Source organism: Trachemys scripta, chromosome 8 (genome assembly GCF_013100865.1).
Source record: "Trachemys scripta elegans isolate TJP31775 chromosome 8, CAS_Tse_1.0, whole genome shotgun sequence".
NCBI lineage: Eukaryota > Metazoa > Chordata > Testudines > Emydidae > Trachemys > Trachemys scripta.
The window spans coordinates 72,361,073-72,383,506 of NC_048305.1; the positions used below are offsets into that span (position 1 = coordinate 72,361,073).

At 43.7% G+C, this 22,434-nt stretch overlaps 1 long non-coding RNA gene across 1 annotated transcript; it reads left to right on the forward strand.

Annotated features, from left to right (window-relative positions):
• Positions 1-13,486: 13,486 nt before the first annotated feature.
• LOC117881372 lies at positions 13,487-19,879 on the forward strand. The gene is made up of 3 exons (XR_004646778.1): positions 13,487-14,419; positions 17,070-17,183; positions 17,325-19,879. It is a non-coding gene; the product is annotated as an uncharacterized LOC117881372 (long non-coding RNA).
• Positions 19,880-22,434: the final 2,555 nt, after the last annotated feature.

The following is a 22,434-nucleotide window of genomic DNA, read 5'->3' on the forward strand; positions in this document are numbered from 1 at the left end:
AATTGGTGGCTGGCCTGTGACTCCCCATCTGATTGGTTGGGTAAAGGGGCTTATTCCAATCCGCGGAATGGCAGAACAATAAGCAATGGTCTCAAGTTGCAGTGCGGGAGGTCTAGGTTGGATATTAGGAAACACAATTTCATTAGGAGGGTGGTGAAGCACTGGAATGGGTTACCTAGGGAGGTGATGGAATCACCATCCTTAGAGGTTTTTAAGGCCCGGCTTGACAAAGCCCTGGCTGGGCTGGTTTAGTTAGTATTGGTCCTGCTTTGAGCAGGGGATTGGACTAGATGTCCTCCTGAGGGCTCTTCCAACCCTAATATTCTGTGATTCTATGATTCTATGAATGCTTGAGGTAACCCACCAGTGGAGAGTGGTGGGGAGACAGGGGGTGAGGGGCAGGTAGTGGTTTTGGCACATGTTCTAGGTCACATGGCCTGGTCTAGGATATCAAAGGTTTAACAGAGTGGGACAATGCAAAGTACCTAGGAGGTCACCTGATTTTAATTTGCTTCAAGAATGTTTTCAGTTGATAGAAAAACAGCATGTTCCTATGGCTGTAAAGATTGTTTGCATTCATTGTTATATTACCTGAACTCTTACGATAAAGTTGTAGCCATTTCCTTAACATTGTGTCATGTTTTCCTTTATGTGTAACCATGGCAATATAGAGACTAACAAATTTATTAGAGCATAAGCTTTCGTGGAGTACAACCCACTTCTTCGGATGCGTATAGAATGGAACATATATTGAGGAGATATATATACACACATACAGAGAGCATAAACAGGTGGGAGTTGTCTTACCAACTCTGAGAGGCCAATTAATTAAGAGAAAAAAAGCTTTTGAAGTGATAATCAAGCAAGCCCAGTACAGACAGTTAAGAAGTGTGAGAATACTTACAAGGGGAGATAGATTCAATGTTTGTAATGGCTCAGCCATTCCCAGTCCTTATTCAAGGACCTATCCTTGTAACAAACCCCGATGCCAACTCTGTCCACATATCTATTCAAGTGACATCATCATAGGACCTAATCACATCAGCCATACCATCAGGGGCTCGTTCACCTGCACATCTACCAATGTGATATATGCCATCATGTGCCAGCAATGCCCCTCTGCCATGTACATTGGCCAAACCGGACAGTCTCTATGCAAAAGAATTAATGGACACAAAGCTGACATCAGGAATCAAAATACTCAAAAACCAGTGGGAGAACACTTTAACCTGTCTGGTCATTCAGTGACAGACCTGCGGGTGGTTATATTACAACAGAAAAACTTCAAAAACAGACTCCAACGAGAGACTGCTGAGCTGGAATTGATATGCAAACTAGACACAATCAACTCAGGATTGAATAAGGACTGGGAATGGCTGAGCCATTACAAACATTGAATCTATCTCCCCTTGTAAGTATTCTCACACTTCTTAACTGTCTGTACTGGGCTAGCTTGATTATCACTTCAAAAGTTTTTTTCTCTTAATTAATTGGCCTCTCAGAGTTGGTAAGACAACTCCCACCTGTTTATGCTCTCTGTATGTGTGTATATATATCTCCTCAATATATGTTCCATTCTATATGCATCCGAAGAAGTGGGCTGTAGTCCACGAAAGCTTATGCTCTAATAAATTTGTTAGTCTCTAAGGTGCCACAAGTACTCCTGTTCTTCTTTTTGTGGATACAGACTAACACGGCTGCTACTCTGAAACATGGCAATATACAGTTCTTCTCATGTTTTGGAAGAATTCCAACTAAAAAATTCAGGCACCGTGGAAAAAGTCTTGGAAATTCCCTTAGTTATTCTTGTAACCCTTCTGCCCCTCTAAGTTGGCAGCAACAAGGGCCGGGTCCTGTATCTAGGGGTTCCGTTTCAATAGCGCAATGCAAAACTGGCTCGAGCCCCCACCCAGTGACCTGGGACAATTACATACCACCCCCTGGGTGCCTCTAAGAGGCAATACTTCCCCTCTCGCAAGCACGGAGTCTGAGTGTAGCAGAAAATGTTTAATAACATGAAGTAAACGACATCAGCATTAAATTGGAAAAACACCACAAACAGGATTCATAACACAAACCATGAGCAAAAAACCCACCCCAGCAAATTGGGCTGTGTCCTTTCCCTTGGGTTCTTGAATCCAGCAACCCAAAAATCACCCAGAGTCCCCAAAGTCCAACACCCCCAAAGTCTCTTGGGTCCTGCAACCACCCAAAGTCCCACAAGTCCAACAAACCCAAAGTCTCTGTCCCTGGTCAGTGCAGCCCCAGAGTAAAAGGGGGGGCAACGCAGGGTGTTAAGGGGCACCTTACGTGATCCGAGGCCAGCCGGCCGTCTCTCCATGGGGTTCCGCCGCAGCCTTCACCACGAGCCAGTCCACTTCCAGCCGTCCCACAAACTGCTCCGTTCACTGACCTGTGAGCCGCTCCAGCCGTCCCCGCAAACAGCTCCGCTCACCATTCCTTGGGCCGCTCCAACCAGCCCCGCAAGGCTCCGCGCCGCTCGCTGCTCCTCCAGTCGTCCCCACAAATTGCTCCACCAGCTGCTTAGCAATATAGCTTCAGGCTCCCCCACTAGTTAACACAGCACTCGGTGATCTCAGCTTTTAATAACTTTAGCTCTTTTGTGATTTCAGCTCTTAGCAATTTCAGCTCATAGTAGGGGAGCCCCAGTACTAGTGCACCATTGGCCCAAAGTGAATTCAGCTCAGCAGCCTGTAACTAAACTCCTAATGAAATCAAAGTTAGCTCTGACATTTAACAGTGGAGAGAAGAGATAGTGCAATTGGTGTTTCAAACCCGGGGGGGAGGGGGGGCATACCATCAGGTACAAATACCTGTCACCATCCTCTCTCCATTCACTGGCTTTTGTAACCCATGCCCCTTGTCAAGCAAGTGCTACTTAGGTAATGGTGAAGGACTCACTCAGTCATTCTGTCATACAACAGTTCCACTGGCCGTGATTCACAGAATCAGGGTAACAAAACTTTATTCTTCCTGCCCCAATAACAGAGAAAACTGGGGATCCCACACCAGCCAAAGTAACCACTTTGAGTTGCTGTTGTTTCATGCCAGGCGAGTGGGTGTGCCTATGCAAACAAGATCAGCCCCTGGAGTTCTTTTCCACACTCGCCATAATTCACCACCAGATGTCAGAGTAGAGCTCATCCTGACTCTGCTTACATCCTGTTTACAGAGATGCCCCTCACCAAGGGGGAAATTCAGAAATTCTTATTCAGTTTTTACTCACTTAAAACTCTCATTGACATCAACAGGAATTTTGCCTGAGTAAGACATTAATAGAAAATAAGGATTTCCGACTATGGCTCTTATGCATTAAAGAACATAAACAAAATATATTAACCATAAAATACAAAATATGTTCCCATACGTTATTTTGGTTTTAAAATGAGTAATTAGTTGTCACTTGGCCTCTCTGCTATACATAAAAAGACTTACATGCTATTTGATTTTACTTATATTTTCAGAACACCTTTTTTTTTTTTTGTAATACCTACATATTATTACAAATACCAAATATTTCTAGAATAAATTATGAAGCAATGAGAAAAACTAAACCAATGTGTGGCACAAAAATGTTGCACAGACTAGGCAGTTCTGAGAAAGAGTTAAGTGTCTTCATTTCCTGCATTACTCTTGAGTAAACCAAGTGGAACCTTGAGGATCAATAGAAAGACTATAAAAGAAAAAAAACTGAAGAGAAATTCACCTCTGCAGCCCAGATACATTTTACACATCAGAGGAAGTAATGATCAATATTTGTTGGCTAATACAAATTTTCTTCACAATTGAAAATCCTATCCAGTTAAACTGTGAAACGTTTAAACAAGACAACGTGAGATATGGTTTTCTAAATGAGATAAAGAGGAAGCAAAAAGCTCCATTACCAGTCACAGCACAGCAATCCTGGCTTCCAGAAGCCAGCACCAGAACTATGAAGATAGGGTTAGTTGTCACAACACTTTCAGTGCTTGTATCTACCATCATGAGCAGTTGGGTAGACACCCAGGTTCATATTTTTTTGTTCTTTTAGAAATAGTTATTAAATATTAAATATGCTCTTATTTTCTATTTGCCTCATGTTTCTTTTAGCGTATTGGTCTATGCTTTCTTCTCCAAGTAACTTGATGGTCTCAATCAAAAACTTAGGAAACATTGAAAATGGTTGCAGGTACCTTTATTAATTGACTTGTTTCTGATCAGCTGAAAATCAGGAATAGCCTCTTGCCCTCTTTTGAAGTAATTCTGAACGTACCTTTTTTAATAAAGGTGCCGTGGACAACTATCACTCTGCTGCATCAGCAACAATTGATTTGCCCTTTATTTACTGAATACAGTGATTCAATAGAAATAAAACCATTTCAATGTTTCCAACTTCAAAAATAAGTAAAACAATGGGGCCATAATGTTTCCAACAGCTCCAGTAAACAACTTATCTCATCTCAGCTTTCATTTAGCATCATGAGACCATTGTTTTAAGGTGCATCTTTTCAAAGCAGGAGGCATTTACCCTGTGACAACATTCCATTTGAAGGGTTTCATTTCAACTATATTAAATCTCAAATACATTCAACAACAAAATAGAATATCAGGCAATAGTGCACTAGCATGTCAGTTGCTCAAGTGCAACTGTGATAAAGTGGCTAGAGGTGAGAATTGGAATTGAGAGGGGCTAATCCAAACCATGAAATCTTTTCATTGGTTCCAATGAGCTTCAGATCAGGCCCAGGACTCCTGCATTCCAGTTGTAGCTATCTGACTGATTCACTATGTAACCTAAGCAAGTCTCTTATTTTATCTATGCTCAGTTATTCTAACTGTAAAATAGCTATAATAATACTTACTCAATTTATCAAGGTGTTATGAAGCAAAAATGTCTGTCAAGTATGTTAGTTCTTTGTGTGAAAGGCACTATATGCCTTGCATTGCATTGTATACAGTGTTATTATTTATTGATAAAAGTTTCTTTCTGTCTGATATTGCACCAGGATAGTTTCTTAATTATTTTAGTTTTGTTCTGTCATAAATTATTTTTTCCCCTGTATTTTCAAATAGAATTTATGGATGGAGTTTAAATAAGTAGATTCACAGCTAAGGGAGAGAAGACAGAAGAACATGCTTTGGACAGATATGCTTGAATTACATACATTTCACCAAAGGCACGGTTCATGTGGACCAGACAAAATGTATTACTACCTTATAAGGAAGGAGGGGAGAACTGAATGCTGGAGTTCAAATACATATAGTAATTAGAAAGGACATTTATTTCCAAATGTGGAGATCTTGACAGTAAAAAAATGACAGAGACTCAGTACTACAGTGAATTATAAATGTCAAATTACTACGATGCATGTAAAAATGTATGTAGCTATTAGGAACTAGACTCTACATTCACGCAAAACCTCGCTGTCTTTATCATCCTCTTAAAACCCTCTAAGGTGTTCTATCATTCACTGTCAAATTTCCTACATAAGATAATAAGACACATGTCAGACAATGTCCAAAACTGCTTCTTTGCCCTTTTAGGACACACCAATATACTTCCACATTTTAAGCAGAAAAGAACAGTAAGCAGGAGAGCTGCTTAATTATTAAAGGTAAATTACAGAATGTTTTCCTTCAATGTGAAAAAATCTAATATATAGTGCACAAAGTGCAGAGGAGGGGGGAACTAACAGTGTGTATTCATGTATTGGCTGTAGACTCAGTATTCTGCTAGGGTGCCATAGGATGCACAATAAAAAGAGATGCTAACTAAATTTTCATGTGCAAGAGCATGTGTTTAATTTGCAAGATGCTTTGTTTAATTAAAAGGTAAATACCATTTATAATTCTTCTCACAGACACATTTAGAGCAGCAACAACACCTACAGAGTTCTCAAGCTGCCTGCAGAATTTCTTGGATGCATCTAATCCATACAAAGGAGGGCACATTTAAAAAATAATAATAATGCATTACTTTAGTTGGTGATTCATTTGTTTCCAAACACTATTGGCTATAGGTTCTATAGACAGATGAAGGTCAGTTGTAAAATATTAGCTGCACAAAGCATGTAAGATAATAGATCATGGATACCAGTGCTGAAAAATTATTTCATAAAACTTAATTTACTCATAAGGGGTAACATTCACCTTGGGGCAGAAAGCCTGCAGCAGGCTTAGTTCTTAGGCTTATTCACAACTGTCTGCCTAAAGCATGTTCTTACCTCCTCTATACCTAACGGTGGGATTTGATGTTGCCTAGGCTCCTTGAAACAATTCACCCTTTTTTGAGAGAGAGGATTTTCATCCCATTGCTTTCCCTAGATGGAGTTATCTCCTTCTAAGCAATTCCAGAGGATAGCACCTCCCTTTCAGATAATTTAAGGCACTCACACTCAACTTGTAATATTCAATTTCGCAGTAAAGCTACATGCAGTTCTTTAGGGTGCAGTATATTTTTCTACTAGACACCAGGGTCTGATCAGAGAGCTCATCTTTATACCTGATCTCACACAAAGCATAACTCCATGAATCTGTGCTGATTATAGGAACACTCCCTAAGGTGGCATGCCACATGTGAGGCAAAGTGACCAAATGGACCGCAGCCATCAAGAGGCCAAGAAGACCAAGAAGTCTGGAGGGGAGCAGTTGTAACAAGTGGATTGGCAGAAAAAAACAACAAATATATTAACATTCTGCTATGATATTTTCATTGTTGTGTCATATCAAATTGTGAGGTCACATTACCGTGTTTACATGGAAATTATATACTGTCTGAGTGTCATTTAGAGGCTGTTCAGTGGCCTGTCTGTCCACAACTGATAAGGAAGTCTCTCTAATTCTGGAAAGTGAACCACCGCTGCTCTGAGGGATGATTTTTTTCTATCACAGCAGCTTTAGGGGTAACACCTTAGCCCGTATGGTCATCTTCCACATTTTCCAATGGGAAAGTAGACACGCTCTCATTTTGTTAGTGCCACTTCAGAAAGCTGCCAACAAGGAAGGGTAGGATGTTGAACGCCCAGATATCTAATATGCTAGAGCTGGAGCCTGATCTGCTCAAAGGATCTGCTTATATCAGCCTCGCCTCTTGAGAATCACTGTCTGACACTCCCAGTCCAGTGTTCATTTAGGCTCAGTCTCAGCTGAGCTAGTTCTAATGAAAACATATCTGAGAGAGTTACAATTTGCTGTACTCATATTTTTCCAGTTTTTCTCTGTAATAATTACTACCATAAATATTGTCACTTTGCCTCAACTCTATTCTGTGCTCTCTATTTGTGTTTTTATTCTCAAACCCCCAAACTTGTATGGCAAAAGACAATGATAGCATTTATTAGAATAATAGCACCTACCAGTGCTGGCTGTAGCTAACGATCTGTCAGCATTTCCCTTTTTAGTCTAGTTACAGTAATTTTATTAGTTGGTCAAAAGACTGTCATTTGGAACGAAACTTGGCAAAGAAAATCTCAGAGTGAAAGTGATTTTTTTTTAATATATGCAAAAATATATATATGCAGAGAAGCTGGCTTCAACCAACCAAAAGCTGGAAAATCAGAGGTAAGACTGAAACTTTGTCTTTAAATATATTTGATTCTACCAATGACTGCAGAGATTATATGTTTCTATGCAAATGACCTCAGAACATTTTTTTTACATACTGCTTGAACCTCAAATCCTCAGCACACCAAGGTGAGTGAAGAGTGGAATTTCAGTTCCAACTGTGTTTACTGACTAATGTTTTTTAAGACAGACATCACCTTAACAGAGTTTTATATGACTAGCTGTTATATCTTAAATGTAGTGCCTAAAAATCACAAATGAGTTTGGTGCTTCTTTGTTCTGGGTGCTATATCTATACTTAATAAGAGACACTCTTTAGCCTGAAAACATATAATATGAACAAGCAAGGCAGAGAAAGGAGTATTATTCTCCATATTTGGAATATGGGGAAAGGAGGAACCGAGAGATTCTATGACTTGGCATAGGGGGGATTCAAACCTAGATCTCTTCTTGGGCCAGTCCAGTGCTTTAAATACAAGATCCGCCTGGATATTTTGCAAAGTTACAAACCTCAAACATCACAGGCCCATCTGTCCAGCTGATTGCAAAGGACTCAAAGTTTGGAAAACTGTGGCCCATGTGACCTTATGCATCAGTCATATGCCTGAAAAGGAAGCAGGGTGTCTTTTTGGACACCCTGTTTTCAGAGTGAAGATCTGAACTGAGGTTTTATAAGTTACACACTGAACATGACCAAGCTTAGACATCGCTGTGAATTCGGCAGTATGGGTAAAGATACTGGAAGGATAAGTAGACAGTCAAAACCTTTCATCAATTAATATACCATATATTTTTGCCATGCAAGGATCCCTGTTTTGACCTTTTTTTCACTGCTACCACATGGCAAGATATGAATCAAGATTAAACTTGTCAAACTAGGCTTGATTCTGGAATCCTTTATGACCAAGTTCCCACAGAAAAGTGACTGCTGTTGATGGCAGGAGGCATCAGAGAGGTTCTGCTGAGGCAGTGTATTTTAGCCATCCCTGTACCTGCTTTTAGCTAAAACTGCTGATATCATTTCAGTCTTTTGTCAGGGTTCGTATGTCTTTAATTCACCAAAGAGAAAGGGCACTGGGCAGAGCTTCTTGATGCCAGCAGACAGGCCGGCCACTCCCACGACGGAAGACACTTGCTCCAATGATGTGTGTGGCATACGTGGCTTACAGACATCATGTCCTTCAGTGAAGCTTCGTTTTCTGTGGATCTCCTCAGTATAATGATTATTTCTTTGGCTGATGCTGTTTTATAATAAATCTAGATCGTATCTTTTTTTTTTTTTTTTGTCCCAAAAGGCAGTGAAATGTAGATGAAAACAGTGCACATCCCAGTGTCAGGAGCCATAATGTATAGGATCGATCTCATAGACCTCTGTCCTGGCACTCAACTACAACTGGTCACCGTTGTTTGGTCTGCCTCTTTCAACCAGGTGGAGCTGATCCTTGTTCTCGCTGCAGTCTCGTTTCCCAGGCTGTGCATAAGAGAGCGTCTCTTTCAGTAAACAACTACAGGCAATAGGCATAAACGCACATTAATGCATAACCACATGTCAAGGTTTGAGTGAAAAGTAAGGAACGGGGCTTCTAAGAACCTTTGCTGAACAATGAATGCAACCTGCCATTCGAAGCAAGTCGCCTAGCTCGGGGTTACACCAGCTTTCAAATGCAATCCACTCTGCTTCCCAAGACACTGAACTGGTTTGCTGCGGTATAATAGCCCCTTTGGGCTTCTGGAAACATAAGGGGCAGCAGGATAGCGAGAGGTCTGAGACCTTGGGCAGCTGCTAGATGACTGGATTAAACTCCAGCCCACTGATAGCTTGTCTGAATCCAGCCTCTCTCCATCTAGGGCAGTGAGTATGAAATGTATCCCAGTCAGCGCGGTAAACTTTCCCCATTGCAATGATTAGAGCTTCCAGAAACAGGAGCATCATGCTAGTGGCGGTGGGCCATTGATTCGACTGCCAGAGCAGACTCGCCCAGCCCAGCTCCGCACAAAGCGAAGGGGAAAGACTGTTTTCGGGTCTATACACACACACACACACACACACACGAGAGAGGGGAGCCCCGAGTCCCGCCAACCTGTTCGGCATTGGAAGGTTCGTCTCTGCGCTTCCTCCAGTCCGGCCAGCAGGGGGCTCCTTCGCTCTGCCTAAAGCATTCCGGCGTTGGCTCCGACCAGGCTGGGGTTGGGGGGAGGGGAAGGGAGGAAGGCCAAATGTAAGCGCTAACGATCGACAATGAGCAGGCGTCATTGCCAGCCGTGATCGGAGCCGCACTCGCAGGACTCAGCTCTGCAGGGCAGGCTGCCCCGCGCGTGCCGCTGCCACTTTCCCTCCTCCTTACCAAAGCTTTGCTCTGGCGCCCTGCTAATAATCCCTGCTCGGCCCCCAGGTTGGCAGCCTGGTCATGGCAGGTGCCCCTAAGGCAGAGTCCTCCGCATGGGAGGGCCCTTTACAAAGCGCGCCCCGCTGAGGTGTGTGTGCAAGGAACAGAAGGACGTGTGCGGGGGAGGGGGGGCGCACAGGCGTAGGCGCGTCTCTGGAGCTGCAGCTGCAGCCACACAATGGTGGGGCACAGCTAGGCAGCGCTGATCCTCGACTTGCACTTTGCTGCTGCTGCCGCCGCCAGCAGAACTCGATGTTACCCACACAACGTTCCAGGCGTACATTTCCCCTCCACTGGGAGATGCAGGGGCCCCTTAGCGCCGCCCGGACGGCTTGTTCCAATGGAATATATGATCGGTCTTAAGCATTGCCCTTTATCTGCTCCGTGAGCTGCATCTCAATGAGCCAGTTCCTGCACCCTCCATCACTCTGATCTGTCTCTCAGTCCTGGATCTGAAGGGTACTTGGAGGAGAGGGGGGATCACAGAGCTTGGTGGTCTTTCCCCCCTCTGGGGACGCGCTGGGCTAATGGGCCGTGCACAGTTTGCATCTCGGAACAAGTGGCCTTCCTAGGGAGATGCACTAGGGCGATAGCCCCTCTCAAGAAGCGCTCCCCGTTTTAAGATCATTAGCTGGTATTGTGCCACACAACTTCTCACAGCAGCACAAACGAAGGCATTTATAGCGCTTTAATGAGCGTCTCTCCGCCGGTTGGTCTGAAACATCTGTGGAGATGGTGCATTTTTATAAAGCAGCTTCTTTCCCTTGCGTTTGAAAATAGAACTCTGAGCTGAAAAGCTGGTGATTAAAGCGCGCGCACACAGAAAAACACCCGTAAGGGCAGAAAGTTCATTAAACAAAATGATCCGTTTTGAATGTTAAACGTTACCAAATGGACATGGAGGCAAAACTGCAATGTATTTCTCCGCAGGCCAAAGCGCTGTTTAACTTGGTGACTGTAGAAAGTTCCTAACAAGGCAGCATTTTATTCCCCTTACATATTCTGCTCTCCTTGTAAAAATACCAAATAAGAAGGAAGCAGCATGTGCGAGCATTTTCTTGGAGTTCATTAGACTTAAATTGCTAGGAGGCTAGGGAAGATTGCCTGTGCGAACATAGGAACTAACTTCACCAGATCTTTACATCAGAGAGCGCGGATTGTATGGCGGGAAAGCCGAGAATAATATTTGCATTTAATTAAAGTCAGAGGAAGAGCGGTCCGCCCAGTAGCAATGCATCTTTCCAATACTTAAGATAGAAAGCCATAGGAGACACCTTCCTTCCTGTGTAAGGTAAATAAAGATTTATCCAAAACAAGAGGCAAGGTAACATTAAAAACTCCCTAACATGGGGGAATTCTTCCCCTGGACGATCTGCGAATTGGCCACGATTATATTATTGTAGTCATAACATAATTTCCCAGCTCCTTTGTGACATATAAATTGATGCTTCTAAAGAGATCGGAATATAAAAGATAAGCTGCAATTTGTTTTAGGGTTGAGGGGCACAGTTGGACTCTTTCCGGCAAGTGGCCTGCTGCGCTGTGGTGACATCATTATGCTCTGCTTCTCACTGAATGTTGTCAGTCAGTTTATGGGGGCAGTGATACTTTCTTTAAAAAAAATTCACACTGAGTGTCAATATTTTTATTTGTTATTTCAGAATTTTATTATAGGCATTGGTTCAAACGTGACAACAAAGCGGGGAAAGGCTTGTTATCGTATCACTGATCTTTATAGAGAAGAGATGCTATTAAATTATCTTTAGCCTCGCAATTAATAATTAGACTGCTTTAGCATTTCCTATGACTCTGGCAAGGTACTTCGCATGCTATTGATTGAGTGTTCTGTTGTGATGGGGAATACAGGTCTGAAGTACAGCGAACCGTCACTGCGGAAATCGTACCTGACAGAGAATCAAAATTTACTGAAATTTCCCTACAGAAATATGAAATGATCTCTTATCAAGAGGCAATGAACGTTCTTCTTTGGGTGGCTGGGAGGCGAGCTGTTTTTTCTCCATAGGCAGTTCTAAGCTGTCCAGTCTAAAGACAGAATGGCTAATTTAGTGACTTGCCTCGTTTGCCAAGCGAATTCTCTGGGAGTGAGTCTGACAAACGTTAGTTTTAATAGGGAGAAAGTTCCCAGGTACACTCGGAAAATCGGAAGAGCTCCTTGGCGCGAGGAGGAATCTCCCACTGTTTGTGTGTAATGTCCACCTTTTCCTGAGATACCCAGAGAAGATATACCTTTTCCTGAGATACCCAGTGGGAATTTGCCCAGGGAGCTTTCTTGTCCTATACTAAGAAAACAAGGTTCAAAACTGGCACCTTGGCTTTTTCTGGTTCCTTGGCCAGAAGTGAAAGGAGGGCATAACATTGAAGGCACACAGATGCTATATATTAACAAATCTCTCATCTAACGCAATCCACAAAGAGCACCTGGTTCTAAAACATGGGTTTCCTGATTTACAAGCTATAAAAGTCCAAATGGAAACAAATGTAATGCGAAAAAGTTGACTCTTTAAATATGGGGACAACGTCTAAAATAAGGTGATTGCCATACGTTTCTTTCTGATGTGCAATAGCTTTGTCTAGGACTTGGAGCATGACCTGCAGAGGGCAATAGTTGGACGCAAATGATAATAAAGGCATTTTAGGCTCGGATCTGTGGCTCTGACCCAAGAATGCTGTGTAGCTAGGCAGTAGTGCTTAATTAACGTATACTGAAACAAAAGATCGGGTAAATTGTTTGATTTGTCTTTAGGCTACATTTTCAAGGCTAATCTAATTCATAACTGTTAGGTTTATTCTAAAGAGATTAACACAAACTTCCAGAAGACACATGCAGTTAACTCCAGAATTACCCTAAACACTAATTGTTTACTGGAACATTTACATTCAGACATTCGGATGATTATTTATTTACATATTTATTTATTATCTGCTGATTGTATGGTAAAGGTGGAAATGAACAGGAGCTTCCTGATGATCCAGCGATGACAGGAGAAACGTGTAGACTCTATACAATGAGGATAAAATCACTAAGTGCCGTATTCAGTGCTAATAAGTCTGGGCACATGTGGCCATTTCAGCACTAAGCATGTGGACAGCAATCATCTTATTTGCATTATTTTTTATTTCCAAAATTCTTCCTCAGAGAAATGCATGCCAGACTGTATTTGCTTTGTTTAAAATAATAAAAAAATCTGTTTTTTTCTGGTCAGTGGGGACATTTTTTATTGTTAGTGATGTATTTATTAGAGACAAGAATAGAAAATAACGGTGGGGTGTATATTCTCTTCAGCTCGCTCTATCTATCTATATATTTAAAAAAAAACGTCGGGAAAGACGAGAAACTGCAAGCAAATCGGAGTTTTGGCAGCAAGAGTGTCTGCAGATCTGAACACATTCACACACACCATCTCTCCGCCCTCCCTCAAAAATCATATTTAACTAAGATTATGTCAAATTTCAAGGATCGGAAATGTCTTGCCCAAAAGCCTTTCCCATAGGAAAAAGTCAAAAGGTTCCTGGCATTAAAACGACCTTGCGTCAATCCTGATGAAATTAGCATCGCTGCATTTTTAGATACTTGCTATGGATGTACTTTGATCACGGTAAGAAGAAGTAATAGATTTTTTTGATCCCCCAGTTGAACAGGAGTGTTCTACTTTTCTAGATGAGAATCCGGAGACAAACATGTTAAAGCCTTTTAGATTTACAGGCTGTGTTTTACTTTTCTTTAAATGCAAGCGATGGGAATTACTAACCCTGGTCAAGAAAATTTCATTTCCCCCATCCCGCTAAACGGCTCTGGTCGACATATGTTTGTTATCAGAGAGAGGTGCTATGAACACAGAGCCATTTTCTTAGCAGCTTTTTGACTGTATGTTACCATAGTCCCACGCGGCATTGGTCCTTTCCCATTGGGAAGTCATGAATAAGAGACTATGAAGCTTGCACGTCAGGTCTTCCTCAATTAATCCACCATTAGCATGTTTGGGATCCACTACTGGATGGTTAACAGCAGCTTTGGTAACTGTATGCTGTCCATACCCAATTATGCTCTACTAAAAATGAACTCTGCAGACCAACCTTGAGCTGTCAGTGTCTCCCGTTTTCCTATTTTAACGTTTGTATGTAGTGGCAGGCGACAGATGGTGTAGATCAGATCGATTTGATTGCATTAGGCGATTTTTTTCCTCCTCTCCCTCCGACTCCTTTTCTGGAAGCCCACATCATCTGAAAGGCGATCGCCGGGGACCCGGAAAGCACCAGCAGCCGCCGATGTGTGAAGGCAACTGGGCACGGCCAGCCAGAGGCGCCGGGCTTCGTTCCCAGGGCACAGTAATCCGGCACCAGGAGAGAAAGCCGCGTTCTGCTGCCCAGAGCCTATTCCCCGACACATATCAGATGACTCCCTGGTTTTACACACAGTTGGAGTTCTGCTTGAAACCTGGATTTAAAGGGTAAGCGCATCTCAATAGAGGTGGATTTGTGGCAGTTACTTGGGTATGTGGCGAGGAGCGAAATTTCAGAGATTTTTAACGGAGGCAGCATTTTTAACCAGGAGAAACCTTTCCTTTCTCCCCCTCCCCGCTGCCTGAGGACCCCCTAATTCACAATAATATTCCACACAGAGAGGCATCGCGTCTCCCCATTGATTGATATCCCCCCTCCCCTGAATTTCGCTCTGTTTGGCAAAACGGGGCAGCTCTCTAGCTCGGCTTAAACCTCTATTCCCGATTGCCTAATTGTTAAATCCCCCATTCCGCCCTCTCCCCCCCAGTCATCGCAATGATATTTGAAGCGGTGCCTTCCTGGTATATTTCAAGGGGGCATTGGCTGGGGGGCTCCGACACCTCCGGTTATTACGGCGGGGAAGCAGGGAGGGAGGTTCGAATAAACATGGCTTTCAAGAATCCAGGAACAAAGGTACTTAATAGCGACGCGAGCTTCGCTAAGGGCATCCACAATCTGCAGAGGCAAAGGTGTGAGTTGATCAGCAAAACGCCAGTGATGGCAGGGGATTTTTATTCCTGGTGTGTTGAGTGGGTATGTATGTGTGTGTGTGTGTGTGTGTGTGTGTGTACTGGCTTGGGGGGGTACGGGTGGGGTGGGGGAGATCCGACAGTTTAAGGAGGTTTGAATTGAATATGCACCCAGAGGCAGTGGTCTCGTAGGAAATGGTGTTCTCGTAAGTCAGGCTGCCCCAGTGAAGCAGCCACAAGCTTTGCTTAGTGCTCAGAGCTTTCACTTGCGTTGCTGGCGCTGCCGGGAGCCTCCAAGGAGTGAACTGTCCACTGGCTCCGGGTGCTGAATGCGTTCAACCATTTTGGTAGGTGCTGTATGGGAGGGTGGGGGGGGGGCGCAGAACAAGGCAATCACTGCTCTGGAGTGTTAAACCGGGGGGCTGCATGATCAAGTTTAGGAGAGATCTTTATTCGTGGAGAGGGGTGCTAAGGCATAGGAAAGAGAGGGGGGCAATCTCATAAGGGAAACTATAACATTATTCCCATTGTACAGGTCTTCTCTTGTGCAAGAATTATATTCGAAAAAAGTTTGGACGTCTGTCTATTTATTGATGCATTTGTGGAGGCGAGGGTCTTTATTCGAGGGTCTTTATTGTGGAGTTGTGTCTTTATTCGAATTCAAAGAGTATTGGTCCAGCTTTAACTCTATGAAATGTTTTCTTCATGAACCGGTGCATTTGACTTTCTCAAACGGCTTTTGTTCAAGTTGAAGGAAACCCGCTACATCAGTTATTTTAGCTCGAATGCCAGAACAATCTGTCAGGTAGCTTTAAATGTTACAGTAGGGAAAATGATCATTTGCTTATTATTTATTTTCTATCTGCCATTTAAAATGCAACCTCAGAGCCTCCTGTGTTCAAGGTATATTAGAAAGTCCACCGAAATGAGATTAAAATATAGACGAGTGAATGGAAATTGTGTTTTCATGTAGCTACCAAAGTCATGTTCATTTTTATTATTTATTTATTTATTCATTCATTCAGGAAACGGTCTGTGTAACAATACACAAAAAATGCTAGCCTCTTGCATGTGTTTATAGGAAGCATCTGTCAGGAAAGCCAAGAAGTAATGTTAAAGAAGGAATCTGGAATAATTGGAAACATTTTATATTAATTTAATTTGCAATCGGATCAACAAGCTGGTCAGTTACAGAACACACGGGATAGTAAGAGCCATGCATGCTGCATAATTACTCATGACTGAAGAAGTGTATAGTACCCACACAATTTGCAGAATTTAACTGTATTGCCATGTTTCAGAGCCCCCACCTTTTCTAGAAGGATGCTGTTCTTAATATTAACAGCTTGGATGAAACAAAATCGGGAACTTCCTAATTGAAATGCAAAGTATATTGTGCAATGACGTTTCAGATATCCTTTCTATTTAGTAGGTGAACAATAAACCTTTATTATCACAGTATCCGCAGCAGGATCATGAAACAAAGCCCCCCCCCCCACCTCCTGGTAAGAGTCATGTTGATAAGAGAACATTAACAGAACGACTGTCTCTGACCGTCAAAATCTCAGGCACAATTTGGGAATAACTTTTTTGCGATTCTCCTTTGAAAATGTTTGCAGGAATGTAGAGGTGATAAGGTGTCACTATGGAGGTGTTCTCGCCAGTTGCACAGTAATGCAAGTAAAGTGTATATTAGAACGGCGACTGTGTTACCACACATTAGGATACTACAAAATGATGCCTAACCCATTCAAACGGAACCAGCTTGTCGATTCAATGGGTGCCAGATATCATCCTCTTTCCAGGCACATGGGTGAAAGGAAGTTTAATGATTTCATACTGCGAAGTATTTTTCGCCTTAGATGTTAGCTCATCAGACAGGCCTGAAAGGAAGTGCCTAATCGTAGCGAGCTCTAATGCTTTTATTTAGTTAGCTAGTTTGTTTGTTTATTTATTTATTTATTGGATGATGCAGTGGGGGAGTGTAAGTCAGGACTTGTAAGATGAATTTCCAAATGCACAGATGAAATTCTCTCAGGCAGCTGCTTCTTTATCTGAGTTCCCCCAAAGCCACCTAAGCAAACAGATTTGTAATATTTGTTTGCTGAACTGTGCATCTCCTTCACAGGGATCTGTTGCTGTGAATGACATCTATTCCAAGCACCCAGAGAGAACTGATGGAGCACACAGATGGGAATAGGATGCCAGGCAAGCACAGAGGAAGAAATCAGGAAATCACCAGGTAAATTCAACCTTACTTTTATTTATTTAATTCCTTCTCACCTTGTCTACCAGAGTCTGTCTGCCCCAATAAGGCAGCAGTACCGCAGAGGGAATGCAGGCGTGTGTATTAAATGCTCGCTTCTCCCTTTTGCCTTTACAGAACTGGAAGTACAGCAGCCATTGGATAATGGGACGGGATCACTCGGCAACTCTGTGGATTCTCCTTCTCCTTCCTCTGTAGGGGAAATATAGTTATGGATTTATTGCCCCGGTGCAGCAGTTCCAGCAGCAGCAGCAGCAGCAGCCTCAGCAGATTTCTGACTCTCTTCGGTGACGGGTATTCTTGGGTGGATAATACGGATTACGTTGTTATTGCTTAAGAATACGCGTAGTCGAGGAGAGTACCCGCGGCAGGCAGGCAGGCAGCGGCCGCCCCCAGCCCAGCAGCTGGCTCCTAATCTACTATAGTTGCCAAGGTAGCCCCTTTTTGATCTTTTCCTGCACTTTGCTATGTCTCTCTCTATGTCTGTGATTAGGTGATCCCAGGGGTTGCTATGTACACGGCAGGGGTAGGAGACTCTGGTGATGAGTCTAGTCTTCTGCATCCTAGGCTAGTTCCCCACGGCTTCTCTTTCCCCAAAGCGTGTGCGCGGGAGGGGCTGCCGAGCCCAAACCGTGTCCGGCTGGGACAGTGCCGAGCCGGTGGGGGGGGAGGGGGATGTGACTATGACCTTTGTCCTCATGTGTCCCCCACCCCCTCCCCATCAATGCTGTGAAATACTGAGAGACCTTTCTGGTTTGGGCACTTAGTAGAGCGTCAGGCGATGGCTCTGGAATAGGCAGAGAGGAGAGAAAACCTGCCGCGACCTAAACCCGGGGGAGCAAAGGGGAATCGCCTGAGATCGGCTTTGTAATCCGTTGCTTGAGCTGCATTGTTGCCAAGGGGTCTGTAGGGAGCTGCCTGGCTGGTCTCCTGATGATGGCGGGCAGGTGTCGAGGGCTGGGAACTGGGCTGAACGCGGTTAGACGCGCTCAGAGGGGGGCCCTATCCCGCGACTCCTGCGCAGGCATCCTGCCCATTGGCTTCCACTGGAGATTACATTGGTTTCCGTGGGAGGTTTGGGTGCGCAGGGGACGCAGGATGGAGACTTACCTGGTCCTCTACCCCTGGAGCCCTCTTGCGCTGATTCCCTTCGAACACGATCCCTGGTGCAGTGCAGGACCCGGCATAGGGAGAGCATGACAAAGCTGCGCCAGGACGTGCACAAGCAGTTGTTTGCTGATGATCGGTTACACGTAGGTACCTTTATTCCCAGTGTGGGTCTGGCACTAGCCACGGGCTAAGCAAGCAGCCTAGGCACTATTTGGCCTGTGCAAATTCAATTCTCAGGACATCAGTACCCAGAACACACAGTCCGCCCGCCCACGCTGCCAGTGCATTGTAACATTCCAAACATGGGTCCGAAGCAGGTTTTTTATTCTCCTTCATAGGGCCTGATGCTGGCAGTCGAGGGGGCTCACTCCTCCGTGGCATTGGCCTCTGGTGTAAAGAGACCCCACAATAGAGCTCACCCAGCTTCCACCCCATGCTGCACTCTCCCGGGGTCTGGGACCGCACAGCGCACCCATCTGCCTGCATTCCGCCGGGGACGATTCTCGCCCTAATCCTCCTCTACGGATTCAGGGAAGCTCAGCTCAGTAGCTGGGCAAAGAGAAGACAAACCCCACCTTGCCTGCTAAAGACAGAGACATGGGAAACGCTGTCAAGTCCTGGACTTGGCAAGAAGCAACATGGGGCCAGAACTAGCACCCCAGCGAGTGCCCTAGAGCCCCAGTTTCTTTTTTTCTGTCAATGCTAATCGCTTCGCTGTGCTCAATGCAAGGGGTGCAGAGGAGCAACTAAACACTCCCAAGAGATCTACTGGCCTCCAGTAGAACGCTACAGGTCGCATGAATTCCTGGGGAACTCAAGTGACAGGAGTTAATCTAAAGGGCAGCTACCCAAAGACGTTACACCCGCTGGAGCATTCATATAGGTACAGCTAGACAGCGATGGACGGGGAATTTGCTGTTGAGTTAAAACTTTCCCATCTCAGAGTAGTTTCTGATTTCTGCTCATTCCCTCACTTCATCTTTTCCCTTAATTAAGCAAATGAACCTCCACCCTAAATTGCCAGCTTTCGCTCAGAACTCTTTCCTGACAAGAACAGGGCAAACTTATTTTTTTAGCAAATCCGCCTCCAAGTCAAAGTATATCCCCATGGTCCCCTTTTTAACACTGCAAACTGCTGGTATGGTCTGTGGCCTTCTGCAACCGCCGCCCACAGCCAGAACAAGAGCCCTTTGGGGCAATGTAATATTAAGAAATAATACGCAGACGCAAGAAGGCAAAACAATGTTTTCCTTCCAGGGTTTTGGGAGGGGGGGGAGGGTGTTATTACACAGTTTGTATTTTGTTGAGTTCAAAAGGCGATAGTAGATTTTGTCCCGCCGACACGCTTCAGCGATCTCAACTTTCTTGCTACTCTGTCTCTGTTCTTGCCATGGTGCCTCTAGCCCAGTCGGCAGCGTTCGAGCTGTTCACAGCACCTTCTCTGAACTAAACCGAGAGTTTGATGCATGTCGCCCAGTGTAGGGAAACGGAGGCAGGTACCTTTTGGAAGGAGCCTTTTATGGCGACAGCACAGTAGGCACTGCCTAGCTTTGCTTTTTTTTTTTTAATAGAAAGCTGCCTCCCCTTTTCAGAGAGAACACACGAAAGGAAAGAAAAGTGTTCTGTCCATCTTGATACTTCTGCGATCGGTGCTGAGGGAAGTCCATTGTCCATCGCACCCGGGCACTGTGGCCAGGCTAAAACCTGCAGCAAGGGCTCATTAGAAGGGATTCTTGGGGGAATGTCAGAAAATTCCTAGGCGGGAGACCTAAATCTAAAGGAAATCACAGCAAACCCTATTTAACTGAACCGCGCAATATGCTGGACCCTGTAGTAGTGATTGATCTAGAATGTTTGATCAACATCAATAGCCTTTCTCCATACTCACACATAAGTTCCCAACAGGAGCAGCACTAGAACTGTGCAGATGTATTTGCCAGTTTACGAGCTTTTCTTTTTTTAACAAGAATGTGTAACGGCAAAAAGCGAATAGCTTTAGAAAGAGAGGGAGGAAATTAAAATCTTAAATCACAATTGGCTGATTTATCTTGGGGATTAACTATTTTGCTTCAGGAAATAACCACTTTGCATAGGCTGCCATTCCCCACTGGTCAGTCCTGCTCAGGATTTACATCTGTAGAGTAACTACGTTGTATGTGCTATTCAGCTGGATACAGGTGGTGCTGACACCGGCTGAGCCTGAATGTCCCGTCGTGTGTTACCGTGTTACAATAAGCAGTCGTTACTCAGCTGCAGCCAGGTGCTAAAATGCGCTTTCTTTACTGCTAGCGCCGAACTAAATCCTGAAGCCCTCGTCTCCCAATACCATTTATGCTTTAGGTGACAGTAAAACAGATGGCCTGGCTGCTTAAGCTCACGTTTTCCTTCTTTTGTCAGTCAAGAATCCCAGCCCCTAACTTTGTGGTTTAAAATTTGTGGCCCTGACGTTCTCCCGAGTGTATCACAGCCACAGAGCTGGGGTTGCCAGTTTGATCTCTTCCTATCAAATCAAATGTAGGCAAAGAAATCCCTGTCGGCTACACAGAAGGGGAAGGTTCATGTAGGGGCCTTATCCCAGGAAGTGTATGGAATACAATAGACTGAAATGCTAGGGGCTGGCAGGCTGATGTGAAAAAAATAGGCTGCCGGGCTAAACTTCCCACTTTTATAAGGTAACAAAGGTGGGGCATAGTTTGGACAAAACACTCCGCCCACTTATTCCAGCCAACATAGCTTAGCAGCACAGCTAGAGTTCTGGCTGGAAGGTGGGTTAGCCTTTAAACTGCGGAGCTCAGATTGGAAATCAAAGCCATGGCATTCATACCCATCACCTTCCAGCACACTCTCTCTCCGCCCCGCCCCACATACAGTAGACACAGAGACATTAGATAGGCACGCAGGCGCACTCATCCACAGGCTTTTTTTTTTCTTTTTCTTTTTAAACTGGTAATAGTGGGGAGCCTGGCATAATCCACGCAGAGTTTTTCCCTTCCCCCTTCAAACACATAGATAATGCCACTTTTTTTATGCTACCCATGTATAAATGTGAGCGCAGTGAATTAGATTAGAAGCCATTTTAAGGCAAACACAGAAGTGTGGTGTCGAAATAGAATATTTTAGGATGGAGCCTTACATATACTCAGTTATTAATATGATTATTTTTATGATAGTCAAGATTTTAGTGGTGATGAATTTGCGCATATAAGGTGGGGCTCCTCGAGAATTTCTCTCTCTTGCATAGCAGTGGAAAGACCATCTATGTTCTGCTTAATTATTTCAAACTGCTAAAGGACTCTTACCCTTCAATAGTATCAGGGGGTAGCCGTGTTAGTCTGTATCTACAAAAACAACAAAGAGTCTGGTGGCACCTTAAAGACTAACAGATAGTCTTTAAGGTGCCACCAGACTCTTTGTTGTTTTTTTACCCTTCAATAGACACTGTAGCTCTCATTGTGACACAGACATATGTAGATCTGTTATTCTTTAGACATTTCTTTTGATAACAGCACTGTGATCATCTTGGTTCTCTAATACCACTTGAAAGCAGAGTTTTTATTTGTAGTTTCCTATGTTCCGCGGCTGCAGAAATAACGTGAAATTGCACTTTAAAAAGTCACGCAAAAAGCTAAGAAGATCAGTTGCTAAATGATAGTCAGTTTTAGCACTGTCACACACCTATGTTCATAATTGCTGCAAGAACAGCAATTGAAACGCCAGGTTTGTATTATAAACCTTCCTCTGATCTAAGCTTTTAGTTGACATTTTCCCTTGAGTCATGACTTAGAGTATTATCATGAGTTCCCCTTTCATCACACAAAGGATGTGATTTTGTTTGCTTTTTTGTTTTGGTTGAGTATCTTGTGCAGTAAAGATTGGACTTAGTTTTATCCATAAATATAAGCTTAGCAAAACATCTTGTTGTACTTTGTTTCTTATAGCTACTTTCTCTTTAATACGATTAGCTGTTTCTGCTGAATAATACCTTAATGATAGGGCTGATGCATTTTTAATGCATGTACTCTTTGTCATTGTCTAAATTAACATTTTGATGATTGTAGATTTTTTTCCCTCTAAAATCTTTAGGGGATTGCTATGTTATGTGCTTACTAACAGCTGA